At 43.0% G+C, this 18,504-nt stretch overlaps 1 long non-coding RNA gene across 1 annotated transcript in view; it reads right to left on the reverse strand.

The window, feature by feature from the left end:
• The window catches only part of LOC146782844 (uncharacterized), a 34,229-nt gene extending 16,144 nt beyond the window's left edge, over positions 1-18,085 (reverse strand). Inside the window, exon 1 of the long non-coding RNA XR_014972263.1 lies at positions 18,013-18,085. This is a non-coding gene — a long non-coding RNA (uncharacterized LOC146782844). The remainder of the gene's footprint in view (positions 1-18,012) is intronic.
• Between the last annotated feature and the right edge of the window lie 419 nt (positions 18,086-18,504).

Raw genomic sequence — 18,504 nt, forward strand, 5'->3', positions numbered from 1 at the left:
ACTGGCTGACACCTGGTACTATCTGAATGAGATAGTCAATGGTCCCAGTCTCTTCACGGATAGTGTTTATGGGTGGCGTGGACGCGTTTCAATGGTAATATTTATACTACCATCTTTCTCAAGACAGAAATTTGACGCTTCGAACCGGACTGATTCCTTCTGGAAGCATTAAAACTGGTAAGTAAAACACAGGAATATATTTCTCTAAAATATATTTCAGCATAAAGTTAATACAATAAAAGATATGCAAAAAACATTTTCATCTAGTCCTCGACAATAGTTTTCAGATAATGTTATCTTTGATGAGCATTTCAGATGTAGTAAGTTAATACAATAAGTGTAAGGGGCACTCGTCCCTACACAAGCTTGCTGCCTCTGAAGCGTTTCAAAATATGATCTCCACTGTCGATGTGCTTGGTCAGATCTGTTATAGTTCCTCATAAAAACAAGCTTGCACTCGAACCCCTCCATTTTCAACACCGCATTCATACGAATAAGGACAAAGGCCCTAGTTGTCTATTACAATTATTTTGAACAAAATGATATCTAACGTAAGCATTGCAAACAAGCTATTCGGCGTGTTCGCCGAATTTCTGCTGGTTTGGAGATTTACCGTTTCACAAAGCTTTGCGTAGCTAGACTATGCAAATTCCGCCCACCCCGAATATATTGAAGATGGAGGAATGGGACAGTTCTCAGATTATAGTTATGGATGTGTCTAAAGATATTTTACATACAAGTTACCCGGTCTATAAATGGTGAAATGGCAGTACTCCAGTATCTAAAACCTATCTGCAGCTCACCTTATACGATCCCTGTGGCAGCCCCAGGTCGAAACAAATCTGCCTACTGCTGAAATGGGTATACTGGTTACCTCTGTTCTGCAAGTTAAAAAAAAAAAAAAAAAAAAAGTATATATATATATATATTCAACCAAACTTCTCCAAGAAAAGCAGTCGACGCCGTGTCTGTGCAAAGAATGAATTTAATGTCAGCTGAAAATGCTAGACGCGTTTCGCCTGACCTGCAGGCTTGTTCACTAGCAAGTTGATAAAGTTGTGAGACTATTTAACACTGTGCATGTGATCAAGTCACATGGTGAAACTACAACAATAGAACTGGACAACAGACTCGTAGTTGATAAAGTACATCATTACAAAAAGGAAAATCCCGAATTGTAAATAACCACAGTACATTAAAGCTGTTACAAAATAAAACATCATCAATGTCCTTTACATGTTTTTAAATTCAATATGTGTGCTAGCACACCCAATATGTTGTTCACAGGTAGTGGCTAAGCTTAACACTTTAGTGATGCCGTTAACAATAGAATGATCAAGTGATCAGATATTAAAAACATCTATAGAATTAAAGTACGGTAGTGTACATTTTTGAACACACAAACACAAGAGTGCCGCCCAAGTGGGCAAAAAGCACAAAAGAATTTATGCACGCCGGTCTGTATATAATACTCATCGTCCAAAATAAATGACTAAATCAAAACAAAATTAAAAAATTTAAAATTGAAAAACATAAAGAGCGGGAGCAGCCTACAGATGTGTGTGTAAGTCTTCTTCCATGTTGAGGCCATTCGGGGTTTTGGTATTTAATCTAATGATATAACAAGACTCTAATTTGCGTAATTTCTTCTCACGATTCCCACCCCGACTACTCATTGGGACGGCATCTATGACAAGCTCTCAGTATGTCTATTGTGATACTTGTCAAAATGACGGGCCACGGGGTAGGTTTTATCCCCATTTTTAATGGCCCGTAAATGCTGAAGCACTCTTTTATGGACAGGCAAGATGGTAGAACCTATGTACTTTAAGCCACATGGGCATTGAAGCACATAAATTGCATACTCCGTCTTGCACGAATATTGGCCCTTGATTTGTTGTGTCGTTTTATGGGAAAAACCTGCTGGATAGCAGGTAGTATTTTTCCCAAATGCACATGCCTTACATTTGAGGCATTTAATGAACCCGTCCCTTCTGCTTAACCATAGGCCAGACGGTTTCTTTTGAGTGTTACTTGGAAGCATATTTCTGACAAGAGCTTGCTGTAGAGATCTTGCTTTTCTAAAAGTGAATTGGGGCCTCCTTTGTACAAGTTTACCCAGCACCGGATTACTGCGGATAATGTGCCAGTGTCTGTTAAAAATGGTCCTTAATTCATCCTGTTTATTGTAGGTGGTGATAAATCTACACTGATTCAAATCAAGTTGTGGGATATTGGTATGCTTCTTAACTTTATTAAAAAGTAAGTGTTCTCTATTGGTCTCTTTCACTTTTAAGACAGCTTGGTTCAAGCATCCTTCAGAGTATCCTCTAGCTCGAAAACGGGATTTGAGACATAGAAGCTCTTTATCCAACTCTTGCTCACTGCTACAGTTACGCATAGCTCTGAGACATTCCCCATAGGGAATGCTCTTTACTAATTTAGCCGGATGGAAACTTGTGGCGTGTAATAACGTGTTCCCATCCGTAGGCTTCCGATACAGTTTAGTTTGTAGTTTCCCTTCACTTACAAAGACCGTTAAGTCCAGAAAATTAATTTCAGAAGCACTGATGGTACTAGTAAGTTTCAGGTTCAAGTTATTCGTTTGCAATTCTTTGACAAAATCCTGTGCACTTTTCATTGTACCTTTCCAAATAACAAAAAGATCGATGTATCGACTCCAGTGCATTACATTGCTTTGCCACTCTGCATGCCAATGCGTCTGGACCACCTGCTCCTCCCACCAGCCCATATGCAAATTAGCATAGCTGGGGGCGAAGCAGGTGCCAATCGCTATCCCGCAAATCTGGTGGTACAGCTCCCCATTGAATATGGGGAATGTCTCAGAGCTATGCGTAACTGCAGCAGTGAGCAAGAGTTGGATAAAGAGCTTCTATGTCTCAAATCCCGTTTTCGAGCTAGAGGATACTCTGAAGGATGCTTGAACCAAGCTGTCTTAAAAGTGAAAGAGACCAATAGAGAACACTTACTTTTTAATAAAGTTAAGAAGCATACCAATATCCCACAACTTGATTTGAATCAGTGTAGATTTATCACCACCTACAATAAACAGGATGAATTAAGGACCATTTTTAACAGACACTGGCACATTATCCGCAGTGATCCGGTGCTGGGTAAACTTGTACAAAGGAGGCCCCAATTCACTTTTTGAAAAGCAAGATCTCTACAGCAAGCTCGTCAGAAATATGCTTCCAAGTAACACTCAAAAGAAACCGTCTGACCTATGGTTAAGCAGAAGGGACGGGTTCATTAAATGCCTCAAATGTAAGGCATGTGCATTTGGGAAAAATACTACCTGCTATCCAGCAGGTTTTTCCCATAAAACGACAACAAATCAAGGGCCAATATTCGTGCAAGACGGAGTATGCAATTTATGTGCTTCAATGCCCATGTGGCTTAAAGTACATAGGTTCTACCATCTTGCCTGTCCATAAAAGAGTGCTTCAGCATTTACGGGCCATTAAAAATGGGGATAAAACCTACCCCGTGGCCCGTCATTTTGACAAGTATCACAATAGATATACTGAGGGCTTGTCCTAGATGCCGTCCCAATGAGTAGTCGGGGTGGGAATCGTGAGAAGAAATTACGCAAATTAGAGTCTTGTTATATCATTAGATTAAATACCAAAACCCCGAATGGCCTCAACATGGAAGAAGACTTACACACACATCTGTAGGCTGCTCCCGCTCTTTATGTTTTTCAATTTTAAATTTTTTAATTTTGTTTTGATTTAGTCATTTATTTTGGATGATGAGTATTATATACAGACCGGCGTGCATAAATTCTTGTGCTTTTTGCCCACTTGGGCGGCACTCGTGTTTGTGTGTTCAAAAATGTACACTACCATACTTTAATTCTATAGATGTTTTTAATATCTGATCACTTGATCATTCTATTGTTAACGGCATCACTAAAGTGTTAAGCTTAGCCACTACCTGTGAACAACATATGGTGTGCTAGCACACATATTGAATTTAAAAACATGTAAAGGACATTGATGTTGTTTTATTTTGTAACAGCTTTAATGTACTGTGGTTATTTACAATTCGGGATTTTCCTTTTTGTAATGATGCACTTTATCAACTACGAGTCTGTTGTCCAGTTCTATTGTTGTAGTTTCACCATGTGACTTGATCACATGCACAGTGTTAAATAGTCACGAAAAACTTTATCAACTTGCTAGTGAACAAGCCTGCAGGTCAGGCGAAAAGCGTCTAGCATTTTCAGCTGACATTAAATTCATTCTTTGCACAGACACGGCGTCGACTGCTTTTCTTGGAGAAGTTTGGTTGAATATTGTGACTGTTTGGGAGGTCCTTCGTCGACGCGCCCTTCGTTCCGGAGGCAACGGGTGCTCCCATTCACCTGTGGAACATATATATATATATATATATATATACACACACACATATACATATATACACACACACACACACACACACACACACACACACACACTTAAATGGACCTTAATGTTCCTTGGAGAAATCATGAAAATTGATACCATTCTATTTTCTGTACTACAGGCTAGTGTATAACATACCTTCCTTACAGGAGCTGTGATCTACAGTTGGAACTTGTAGGTTAATTATATCCTCCGGAGAACTCCCCTTTTCTTCAGTTGGCGTCTGACTGAAGTAAGGGGAAATGAAAACTTATTTTAAACTATATAACTATCTACTCCTACTATTACCGCCGTTAGGACATGCCGTCCGTTAATAAAATTAAATTCCAGCATGGCTATGGGTGGCAAAGACGGTTTGCTCAGATTCAAAAGTCCCCCTACCCTTTCTATCTGGTGCTGCTCCACCTTGGTTAAAATCGCCCCTTTTCCCCCTCTAGATTCACTTACTTAGCAGCGCGCGGCAGCGTCACGTAAGCGGTCCGGTATCCTCCTCAATTGGATAGATACAGTCCGTTGAACCTTCGCTTTTATATTATTTTGCTCGGGTCACACCTGTTTTCATTAAAGAATGCTCGCATGAGGCGTGATTCACTGTGGGGCGTGTTCACCTAAATGTGCCGCCGGGTTATTGCCCTAGACAGAACGGTTTAAGAATACAATCTCTACCCATCGATTAGAACCGCCATCTTTAAACAAGTTGTTAATTTACCCAAGTTAATTTTAGAAGTTCATCGCCTTCGTATTTGTCATCTCTGTATTTCTAAGCATTGACTATGTGATTGAACTATGTAACTTTATAAATTAAAATACATTTGGACACAATAGTACTGTTGATCATTCCAGGCTAAACTCCGCTATACCTAGGCTGCAGGAACAGCACTTTAGGGACTGCATTCCAGCAACAGTGCCAAAGAACTGAAAGCTGCTGCAGACTTTGTGCTTGGCAAGGGAAGAGGAAGGAGGTTAGGTATCACAGTGCCCATCTAAGGCAGTCCGTTTTCCCCATCTTGCTTTATTTTGTACCATACAAAAGAGTTCTGGTTAAACTAAGTGAAAACAGATTTAAACATAGTATCTGCTTCAAATGGTGGTTAATGGATATGTACCTTCTATGGCCTATTACTCAAGAACCTGTATATTTTTTTTTTTTTTTTTTTTTTTTTTTTTAATTCTTACATCTAATTTGGAAAGGAGGATGAAGATGTCCCTGCCTAAATTAGATTTGAGCCACATGTCTTTACTGGCTCTGGTAAAGATACAAATAGTGATCTTGCTTTTGGCAGCTTGCCAACTCAGTCCTCTACATATAGTGATGGTTCGGTTTGCTGCATTACAAATTGATGCACTGCACATAATGGTAGACAGAACATGTGCCATGTTTTGACTGAGTCAAAGCCAAAAGCCCTTAGTCTTTCTGGATGTGCTCTTTAGTAGAGTTTGTACCAGCAGGTTTACCCCAGTTTTTGAAGGTAGAATTACTCATGGTCCAAAGAATGGGTAACAAGCACAACCTCAGACACCTAAACTTGGTTCATCACAATGGCACAAGTTGGTTTAAGTGGAGTGAGTAAGCTAAAAAAGGTGCACGAGAGACATGTTTTCCCAATCCTGCAAAAAAAAGTAAAGATTCAACTGGTACTCACCCAGTATTAGTCAGTACTCCAAGCGAGACACACTAAGTTTTACGTAAGGTTTATGTGTAGGTAGAAGGCAAATTTTCAAGGCAGTAAGGACACTATTGTGTTAAGAGTAAACCGCAGTTAACTGGTCACAGCAGACTGGGGCCTCGGCATGATTGAAGGTCAACTGTGATGGAGAGCAAGGCCGGATACAGAAACCAGGTTTGACCAGTCTCCAGTTTTACCTTGGGACTTCGCCTCAAAAATGGAAGTCTAAAATCTTCAGCTGGGCAAAGCAGCAGGCTGTAGCTGAGAGAAGATGGGCAGTTTCCGGTACGTATATTAGTTTGTGGGAAAGCTCAGAGAAGGAGAAATATGAATGTTGCACCCAAGGAAAGTCCCTGAACAGCCAAATACTTTTATTACCTCTGCCTGGCCAAGATTTCTTCATTCACACTATCACTATTTCAGAGCTCAGATGCTACCAGCAGGGCAAGACTGCCTGAAACTGAAAAGGGTTCCACAAGGCCGTGTGCCTTATCCATGAGGTCCTGTTTATTCAGATTTCCTGCTTCAGAAAAGCTTGGATTGGCAGAAACCTGGCTGTCCAGCCCAGCGGCAACACACCCCAGTAAGATAAGCTTGACAGGTTTGTCCCAGTCTTCACATCTAGTGAACAACAATGTTTCTAAGCCCTAGATTTTCAGGGGTGATGGGAGAAGTCCAGCCAGCGATAACCAAGGGTCCTAGGACCTAACGGAGTACACTTGGTGGTGAGGACTCACTCCAGTAGAGGCCAAAACTAGTGTGATGCACAGTTCCATTTGAACTCGGTTGTAGGAAAGGCCTCGTAGCGGGTTGTGTCGTGGTACCTTGAATAGGAGGTCAGCCATATGACCCTAAGAGTCCACTTCTTTGTCTGGACCACCAAACAATGAAGGCTCATGCTTTCAGGCATCTTATTGGGTCTCAGCAGCAGGTTAGGCACATTTACCTCTGACAGCACCAAGTGGGGGTGACTTTTTGCTTCTCCCAAACCATAAAAGTACCCAGGGGTGACCATTTCCACTTATTCAGCATTTCCTGTGTGTCCTAATGCAAACAATCCCTCAGGGACTCCCTCTGCCTACATCCCTGAAGGTGAAAACCTTCTGTTGCTGTTCAGTGCCAGTTTACCAACCCAGAGTTGTGGCCAGGGAAATAAACAACCCTCTGTGGCCACTTCAAATCAGTTCTTGGGGGCATCTCCCTCACTATTGAATTGCAGCCTGGGAGAAGTTTTTACACCTCTCCAGGACTTGAGCACTCAAAGGGCTGCACTTGGAAGCTAATGCAAACTAGCCTACAGAAGCTTTAGGTGGGGAACATTTTACTTTCCAATATTATCTTCTCCATACTATACATCAAAATGTATCACCACAAGTGTATTGGGCTTTTAATAAATACAAAGAGTCCAAGAATGACACGTCTAAGCATTTTCTCACAAAATATAGCATTATTAAATTTAATGGGGCACCCCAGCATTACTTTATGAAACAGTCAATATTATGACAGTGTAAAATAGCTTTCAGGTGCTAGTCACTGTAAGGACATTTAATATGAATGTTCTACATGCCCTACTTTTAGATATCATGAACCCGGCCTCATTGTCTAAAAGCACATCTAAGGTTGAAATTAATATTTGAAAGGAAGGTTTATACCCATCAAAAGTGTTGATTTTGATGGGTCATATTGCAGTTTTTATCTGCTCTAGTCAGACTACAATGGTAGGACTGGAGCCATGTTTTCCACTGTCACCATAGTGGGTGGCAAAATAGATGTGCAGTCCGTCAGGGTGATGTCGATCGGCTCCTGCATAGACGGGCAATGCGTCGATCCCGATCATCACAAAGTCGTCACTGCATCAATTTCGATGGTTCTGGACAGCAGAAATCACCTTTCAAGGGCCCAGAATTGAAATGGCACCACTCGGAGGGGCAGGACACACGGATGGCAGAGTCCAGGTGCTGTTGCAGGGAGTCCTTGATGCCCCTGAGACTTCAGAACAAGGAGCAAGCACTTGGAGTCACTCTGGGTTCAAGTGAGCTGAGTCGAGTCCTTGTCCTCAACATGGCAGAGATCAGCGAGCCACAGGGCAGCTCAACAATGCAGAAAGCTGTTTCTTCAAAGCAGTACTCTGGCAAAGTGGCAATCCATGTGGCAGAGCAGTCTTTACTCCTGGCAGAATTCTTCACTAGTCCCAACAATGTACTGTCTTGGTAGGCTCAGAGACCCAGTACTTATACCTAAATATGACATTGAAGTGTGTGTGTGTGGGGGGGGGGGGGGACTTGAACGCAATCCCTTGAAGTGCACAGGTCCCCTTTCATCCCAACCTTATCTGCCAGGCTATCTGTAGGGGATAATCAGCCCTTTTTTGTAGAAATCAGGATACTGTATATTCGGTGTGTCAGCCCCCCTCCCGCCCTGGAAAAGCTATCAGAATGTAGATGAATGCAGAGGAGTTCTGTCATACTCACCCTACCAGTGCGTGGCCCTCTAGAGGGAATGCCCAAAGTTTAGCTATAAACCACCTCAAATGTGTATTGGAGACAGACTGCAAGCCACACAGAGCAGTAGTAGCAGAGAAATGTCCAATTTCTATAAGTGGCAAACAGTAATGTGAAATTCAGCTTTACCAGTAAATAGGATTTATCCTCACCATTCCAAAGATATGGAACATGATGCAGCTACACTTTTCTAATCCGGAATTTAAGGGACGATTGATCTGTTGCACAAAACCTGTGAACTCTTATGCATTCTTGCACATTAGCACTTAGTTGGCCTACGGATGTTTCTTGCCCAGTTCAATAAAGATCAAAGGAAGGCTGAAAATGATTTGGTCAATGGTATGAATAACAAAGCCAGTGCTGCTATTGGTTGAAATTTATCTTGTCATCTATCCTTATAATTGTTAAGCATATGCCGATAACATATGCAATAAATTGCATGCAAACTGCTTCTGAAGTTGGATTATAAATATAAATCCATGCCTTAGGATGTTCGTGCATTTCAAACATGTATTAAGAAAACACTATTTATAGACTTTCTAGATAAGATGCATTAATTTTGACAAATAAAATGCCGTTTCATGAAATTGTACGCTCAGAATTGTAAATACATTGAAATCTGACGCTTGTATGTCATAATTGTAGACTTTTATCATTTAAGAAACTTATTTATGCCATGTGTGGTGTTTTATACTTCTTGTAATCCTTAATACAATACGTTTCACAAACTACTAATCAGGAACTACAGCTTAAAAGTGATTTAGGGATTTCCCAATACTAGGCTATGAGAGGAGCTACGCTCACAGTAGTGATAAACGAGTTTAGCTGTCGTCACTACTGGGCAAGTAAACTTAAAACTACCAGTCCTACCTTTTAGTTACACAATACCCTGCCTTTATGGCTACCTAGGGCCTACCTTATGGGTGACTTATGTGTAATAAAAGGGAAGTTTAATGCTTGGCTGGTGGTTTTAAATGCCAAGTCAAAGTGGCAGTAAACTGCACACAGGCCTTCCAATGGCAGACCTGAGACAGGTTTGAAAGGCTACTAGTGTAGGTGGCACAACCAGCGCTGCAGGCCCACTAGTAGCATTTATATTTTAAGTCCTAGGTATATGGTATACCACTTTACAAGGGACTTACAAGTAAACTAAATATGCCAATTAGGTATACACCAATGTCATCATGTTTAGGGGAGAAGCATGTGTACTTTAGCACCGATTAGCAGTGGACAAAATGCTCAGTCCAAAAACCAACAAAAAGATACAGCAAAACGATCAGGTAAGCAGGCACCATTTTTGGTAGAAAACAACCCCAAGTACGACAGGTCTAACACACTCCTCTCTGCTATGATGCATCTAGTTAATTGCTACCAAGTTTTCCAGGTCTGCGAGTGGCTAATTAGACAGTCCTATTTTTGCTTAGAATTTTGGGACTTGTAGTACCAATTGTATACTAGGTTAAGAACACAAGTCCCAGAATTCTAAATAAAAAACAAAACTGGACTTGCTAATATGGACCTGGGAAACTTGGAAGCCACCCTAGTTGCAGAGAAAAACAAGATAAGAGCATCAATCTGAGCTCTCATGCAGAATACTTTAACACTCCCCATGTAGTTAACACTGCAATGCATCACTCTTTCAACTAGACACTCCCTCAGACAGGATCAGTTTGAAAACCATATGAAGATAAACATAAAATTGAACAAACACACCTCAGGCAGTTTCTCTCACCATGAACCATATAGAGACACATGCAGCTCAATAAGCCTACAGATTGATAATCAGAATACCTTGGATTGGGGGGGCGGGGAGGAGATCGGAGAAGAGTTGAAATGTGTCCCATGTATAGCATATACAGTTGATTACCAAAGCAACATTTGGGGATTCATAATTCAAGGGTTTTATGTTAAAGGCAATGTGCATTATACAGGTATCGGCTAGTACTTTCATGTAACACTTTATCCTTTGTATGATGGTGCCTGTTTGGAAGAAGCTCTGATGTAATTTAGGGCTTGCAGTCTCCCTCCTGAAGCCTGCCATAGCCCACCCGAATGTATCCCTGGCCCATCCAGATACAAATTCCTGGAGCCGGGCCTGCCCATCATACTTGCTTTTTTTAGCAGAACCTCAACTGTGTTTAACGTTACACTAACTGACTTGATCGGAGCATCTCCTCCTGCCAACTAAAATGTAACGCTGCTGGCGACAGATATTAACCTCGCTAATATGCCTTTTGCGTGATCTCAGAAAGAGGCCCAACCTCATGAACTGGGTGCAATTGGGCTCAATGACATTTGCTTATCAAGCCTCATTGACATTTGCATATCAAGCACACAACAGCAGCCTAACAAGCAGAGCTGTTCACTTCATAGATCATGAAAGCATGGCATTCAAACTCCTATTTCTGTGATCAAGCCGCTTACAGCCGATGTAGACATCTTGCTAGAAGCAACACTTTCACGACATTCCCTCTGACATCACCACCCTGACACCAGTTACACCTTCAGAAGGCACAAAGTGCAGAAAAGTAGGTGGTCTTTTCTTATGTTCGCCACACCTCCATTCCCTTTGGGGGGCTCCTGGTGAAAAGCCATACAGTTCTGACAGCTCCCTTAGGGGGATCGGTTGGACTATCATCATGCATCGCACCCGCTGACCCAGACCCCAGGTGAGTGAACGTGTTGTGTGTGCCGGCATCTGACAGATTAGAGGCAGATCAGGGCAAGGCTGAAGTCCTAATCCCACTATATTAGTCTGCGGCATTTGACAAGTTTGTCCATTTTCTGATAGAAAACTGTATGAGTCTGGGATACATTTCAAACCCCTAAATGACAGCTCCTTCTTAAGTAAGAGAACCCAATCAGTGCAGTCAGACACCTTCAGGTCTTTCCTCCGTACATCCAAATGCGTAGTCCCTGAGGGTTCTTTCCTAAGCCCAATACTTTTTAACCTGTGCGTCTCATACATCATAAACATTGTAAGGAAATGTGGTTTTGTGATCTGCTCTTAAGCAGATGACACCCAGCTGGTAAGTTCAAGAGGGAAAAACATCAGGAAACAAGGGTCAATCGGACCAGCTGTTTTGCTGAGGTATAAAGTGGGATGAGGGCACACATTAAATGCCAAGACCGATCCCAATCTTTGGTGAAGCACAATAGATTTGGGAATCCTCCTGGTGGCCAGCTGCTTTGAACTCAGCCACCCCCCCCACCCGAGCCTAAGAAAGTGGCAAAAGAATTAGGGATCCTAATATACAACTCATTATCTATGCAAGAGAGAGTCTATGCCACATGTGGCAAACGTATTGGCGTACTTAAACTTCTGAGAAAACTCTCCTGCTAGATTCCCGTAGACTGATGTAGAACTGTAGTCCAGGCACTAGTAACTAGAATATGGGAATGTGCTTTATGTGGGCACAGCGGATTACCTTTTTTTGCTCCTCCGTTAACATGGAATTAACCCACAGCTAAACATCTAGAGTCAGGAAGTGACCAACTGAGCTGGGGCAGAGGAGAAAGCGCTGCTTAGAAAGGAGTTCAGGGGGCTACAACAACCAAAGAGCGGAGCAATGGAAGGATATATTATGTGCTTGGGAACGTTCAAGCCCTCCCAGTAGCGAGAGCGAACACTGTTAATCTTCCGTAGGATATGAAGGACAGTGGGGACTCCATCTGAACGATTTTGTCAGGCCTGTTTGGTGGCGTCGACCCCCCCCGCCATACAATAGAGGTATGTTAGTGTCATATAGACGGGAGGGACCTGCATAGGGACCATACCTGCTATAGTGCGGGCTAAGAGATAAATGACCCTCCCACCGCCACAAGCTTCTGCAGCATACGTTTCCAATCCACCACTGCACTGTTAACCCAAGTAGTTTCGTTTTTATTATTTTACTCACTAATTTCTATTATATGCACGATTCTCAAATGGCAAAACACCACTTCCCATACAAACGTAGCTACTCCGACAGAGACAAAGCACATTACATTGCTGGAGGGACTTGTATTGGAAGCACTACCTGAAATATAAAAAGCACAGTAGGTGGAGTGGGCAAAACTTAGTTTACCAACAACGGATGTGTCACACCCTCTCCACAAAAGTTATGCAGAGACTAGTAATGTTGTGTACAACCCTCAACTTCTTTAATATTGGGTTTAAGGAGATGGAATGACAAATGTAAGACCAGTACTCTCCAACGCAGAATGTTTAGACAAAAGGGCTATAAAGATAGGTTTGAAAGAAAAAGAAGGGGGCAGTACTCCTCCATCCAGTTCTTCCAGCTTTTCTTCTTGGCAGGTTCCTTGATCCAAGTGAGTTCGAAAGCTCTGGGCCCAAATATTTATTCAGTTTCTCTGTTTTGGGCAGAAAGGGTCTGTGCTCTGCCCAAACAAGTTCTGTCGTCTAAGGTCAAGCTTCCTGGCAGGAAGTGGAGACAGCATTGTCCAAGGCAGACCAAGCCCATTCAGGTGCGAAGAAAACTCCTCCCACTACTCTAAATGCAGCTCAGGTCTATCAGCCCAGCCCTTACTCATCCAGGACACACCGCCCCCCACCTGTGGCTGTCTGAAGAGAATGAATATCCCCAGCCCCTGTAACTCCAAAGCCAGACAGTCAATCCACAAACCAGCAGAGGCACACAGCATGGCTAAGCAAGAATACACCTACTTTCTAAAAGTGGTATTTGCAAACAGAACATAAAAATCATAATTACTAAAAAGATGCATTTCTATATTCTGAACTCAGGTATACTAAACTCCATTTCTCCATCTTGTCCCAGCTGGAAGATACACTCCCAAAATGTTACCCAGTACTTCCCATGCTATCTTATGAGACAGATAGCCTTTCAATAGTGAAAAACAAAATTACTGAATTTCACTATCAGGACATCACACACACCAGTACATGTCCTACATTTCATATACACTGCATCATGCCCATAGGGGTACCTTTGGCTTCTTAGGGGCGACGCACATGAAAGAAAATGTAAGGTTAGGCTTTGGCACTTGCAAAGTCGACAAGGAAGTAAAAACTGCATGCACACATTGCAGTGGCAGGGCTGGGCACCCTTTGAAAGTCTGCTCGTGTGGATGGCACAATCAGTGCTGCAGGCCCACTAGCAACATTCAATTTACAGGCCCTGGCACTCTCCGTGCACTTTACTAGGGACTTACCAGTAAATCAAACATGCCAGTCATTGAAACACCAATCCATAATACAATTTACAATAGGAGCACTTGTACTTCAATACTGGATAGCAGTGAGAAAGTGTGCAGAGACACTAAACCAGCAAAAACAGAGTCAAAACCAAGAAGTCAGAAAGCAGAAAGACAGGGAAAACACACCCAAAGATGCCAGGTCTAACAAGACTTGTATGCAACAAAGATTTCGCTCACCTTCTGCTAGTTTATAAATCTTCACTGGCTGCCCATGTAAAAAAAAAAAATAGAAAAGTTTTAACTGCTCTGCCCGCACAGAAGGCACTCTAAAAATTGGGCCCAGCAATTCAATGTTTCATATTAACCCACAATTTGAGATTGCAGAACCTAGCACTAAGTGAACACAATAAAAATAAAAAAAAATAAAAAGTGGCTTTTCCGAAATTAATGTTTCTACATCTGACATACCATAGAGCAGTTAAGCTCCTAACTGACTTGAGAGCTCTCAGCAATTTTAGCACCATGATATTTGCTAGGGGACAAGCGTTTGCCTCCACAAATATATTCATACTTAAACTAGGGACTTATTTGTAAACTTTTAGCGGGGGTAAAGAACAGTTCTACAGCCAGCAAAAACAGGGCAGTAATCGGAGGGTACACCAGGCAAAGATGCTCAGTCATTTCCCAAAATACTTAAAATCGAAATAAGTGGGGGGGGGGGGGGGGGAAAGAATGGTTTAACCTTTGCTATTACGAAATCAAATATCTCCATTATTGGCATCCAAATGTAATCCAGGGTGCAAGAAAGATCACACTGTGAACATCTACCTCTGCATCAAAATAGTAAAGGAAACCCCAAAATCAGAGGCGTGCAAATACCCACTATTGCCAAGCTCAATATCTTATAAATACTACAAAAAAAGCATCAGTTTCCTCCATACCTACTTTTCATTCATTATGCGTTACCACAAATTGCTGAATAGTCAGAATTTAATTTAAATCATTGCAAGTTGTAGGCTCCAAGTGCACTGCGTGTGTGGACACCCAGCAAACACTGACCTTCTGCCACCTGAAAGATCCGATGGACCACAGGGACAAAAAAAATAAAAAAATTAAAAAAAACACACATGAGAAGGCTGTCCACATTTTATTTCAACACTTAATTGTTTCTTAAACCATGAGCATGCAAATAACTACTGAATTTTGTCTATTTTTAAAAAAAACGTATCTCTTTCTGGGTTTACACCAGTGAAAGTGGATAATTTGGAGACCTCAGCAAATAATGTCCCTATTCTCTATCAAGTCCTTAACCCCTTCAGTGCCACGCCCCTTCCCCCTCCTGTGCCGGGCGTTACATTAGCGGGCGGGGTTCATGACGAGATAGTCTCGTCATGGGCACAGCGCAACCGTGCTCCATGACGAGACTATCTCGTCATGGGCACAGAAGAGGTTAAGATGCCACCGAACGGTTTAAGGCATGGGCGAAGTGGGCTCTGGTCCAGGGACCCAGTCTGTCAGGGGCCCTTGATGGAGCCACCTCAAATCTGCAAAGTGCCATTCCCGAATGACCTTGAATGCTTATCAAACACATTGTTTTTCTTTCATTTATTTATAATGTGGGTGATGTGAGAGAGTCTATTACAAACATTTTGTAGAGAAATGTTTGTTTCAGTCAACATCTAACCAGGACCCCACATCTGAGAAATTGGAGGGTGTTATAGATTTGCAGTAATATTAATGAGCTGCTGCATCACTATATTGACAACACACCCCACTTTCCCTAAATATTAGATGTAAACACATTCAGAATTTGAGGAGTGTGTCTGTGCACGGTCAGTGACCTTGCCAAAAAGTTAAAACTGGATCATAAAAACAAAGCGGTTCCCTACAGGGGCTCCCCAAACACATACTTGGCCCAGGGCCCCCAAATTATTAAACTGACCCTGCCTTGTTGGAAAGAGGCACGGACACAGGCGGAGATAGAGAATAGGCAGAAGTGAGATGGAGAGAGGGAGAAAGTGCACTTTGCGAGGTGGGGGTGACGGTTAGTTTTTGGCCCTGGACAAGAGCCCACTTTGTGGCCCTGGACAAGAGCCCACTTTGCCTGCGCTTTGAGCAGTCAGTCTCTGTCGAGCAGGTTTTGAATGGAGCCATCCTTAAAGGTACCCACTGTTCCTCAGAACAAAACGACACTAGCAAATAAAACAGCAGGTTCATCTGCCATTTAATTGGCCCGAGTTTATAGAAACGCGGAGTAAAGGAACTCACCCGGTGTGCCTTGACTGCGTCATTCTAGTGTGCCACGAAACCTTCTACTCCCCCAGGGGGTGCACAGCTAATCTCTAGCGGCGTTTAATGGGGCAGATAAGAACAGGGGCAAAAAGGAGGGCAGCTGAAGTAAAAGTGTACGTTTTATGCCACTACCCATGTACGTCATCCTTCAATGCAATTTGGAACAGACTAGATTGGGGGGGGGGGGGGGGGGGGCAGGAGATCCCGCTTTAGGCGGAGGGGATTTTGCTCCGGCCCATTTTAGTATCTCGCAATTATCTACTAGAACCCACTCTGGTCGGATGGAACTTTTTACTTGCCCAATAGCGTAGAGGGAATAAACACAATTATCAAAATTACTGTCCACAATTTGCCATAATCAAGGACGCGAGACTTAATCTCTTGGCTCTCTGGCTTTTATTATCAGCATAAAGATTTGAAGATACAGAGTCCTCAATACGAGGCACAACAAGTACATAGGCACTAACACAAATGCTACTCTACGAAGAATCCGCATACGGCTAAAAATAACTAAAAGCACAATTTCTAAAAGCATGAGGTAGAAAACTACCAAGCCAATGTCGATATTAGGGACACTGGACCATACCATCTCTGTCCCTACTCTGTACTAGATGACATCCCTACTTAGCAATCCCCAAGACCCTCAATCGAGTAAAAGGTGTCAGAGTGAAACTTCCTAAGAAGTCTTCACTTAGAGAGCTTGATCTAAGTTGCCCCCTCTATCTCTTCGCCTAGCCTTCCTCTGCTCAGGGCCGCTCTGATCTGCCTCCACCCTCGGGGCGCTGTCCCTAATACAGAACCCCAAATCTCAGAACACGCCCTTTGCGCCTCCTCTTCTGCGGGGTCGACTTTCAGTAATTTTCCACAGAGCGCTGTCCAGTTCCATCGTCCATCGCTTGGCCTTGAGTCCCAGACGCCATCCGCACTAGGAGTTACGATTGGCACATTCCAATGCACTCCCATGTCTGGCTTTTTCTACATAAGTCAATTTGTGAACAAAGAGCTTCTCTACTAACGAGCAACTGTCCTTGCACCTGGGGTGAGATCATGCAAGGCAGACATACTTCACATCTTTTAACTTGCAATTTACTACAGCCTAAAACCTCTACTGGAATAAATCCTTTTTGGCCTATTGCCCTTGGCTAACATAAGAAAATACCAGGCCTTTCGCCTCAACGATATATGCGAATTCTGGCCACAACTTCGGTTACACAAGCAGGTCTAAATCACAGTATTGACATTTACGTCTTTCTTTCATGTGTGGTCAAACTAAACAGGCTACAGGCACGAATTCTAAGTTACACATTTCTAACACCACATTACTTTTCATGTAAGCTAAACTCTATACATTTCCCTAAAACGTGCACAATATGCTTGTACATAGCTAACACTTCTATTGAAATCGACATAGGTTATACAATTCTTAATACATTGCACACAAAAATACCTGAGTACACATTGATTATATGCGGGTGCCGACTAACAGTGAATATAACGCACCCCTACGATTTTCAACCTTCTAAGCGCTACATCAATTTCACAGGACCAATGGGAACCCGGGCGCGCTTGAGACACTTTATGCCGACCAGGTTGACATGTCGACTTATACACCGTGAATTGAAACGCTCGGAAGCACTTCAATGCGCGGATGAATGCGTTACAATAAATAAAGTAAGCGCCAGGGCCCACAAGCGCAGGGCTGGTGCAACTTCCTGTATGTCGGCTGCTCATTTCGGCCTCTCTAATCCCCCAGCAAACACTCGCTGCCCGTTTATCTCACTTTTCCAAGTTCATACTAAGTCCATCTGTCACACTTAAGTCTTTCTCTACGCTCCTGGTGCCCGCCATGTGCGTTTGCTACTTTCTTTATCCGGGACTGGGACCGACTATTTTCTGCTACCACGTTTCTACAGAATAATAAACACAACGCCCCAGCACACTCTCTCCGCATATCAAACTATCGCTTACCATAAACAGACTGCAGTTACCCAGTTTTCTTTACTCTGCTCCGATGGTGTTCGTGAGACACGACAGGTCCTCGTACACCCTCATACCATGACTCTAAGCACCTGCGCAACAATTTGTGGAAAATCGCTCTCACGAGCCACGCCCCACCCCATAAGAACCCGCAATTAGCTAACGAGCTTCACCTGCCTGCCCATCCGCCAATGGGAAGTCTCCGCCACCTCTAGAACGCCAGCCACTCCCGCGCGCAAAAACCGCAGGTGCGCTAAGGAGGCACACGCGCTGCCACAGGTGCAAGGAATTCTGTCATTGCAAGACAGGCTGGCATAGTGCTCCCACCGAAGTGCACTCTGGGAGCTCCAGTCCAGGTAACAAACGTTCCAGCCAGTGGCGTAACGCGGGGCCGCACAGGCTTCACTATCCAAGCCCTCTCCCACCCACCATGCCCGCGAGTGCTTCCAAAAGAACAGCTCCTGGAAGCCAGTTTTACACCGA

This window comes from Triturus cristatus, chromosome 12 (assembly GCF_964204655.1).
Source record: "Triturus cristatus chromosome 12, aTriCri1.1, whole genome shotgun sequence".
Taxonomy (NCBI): Eukaryota; Metazoa; Chordata; class Amphibia; order Caudata; family Salamandridae; genus Triturus; species Triturus cristatus.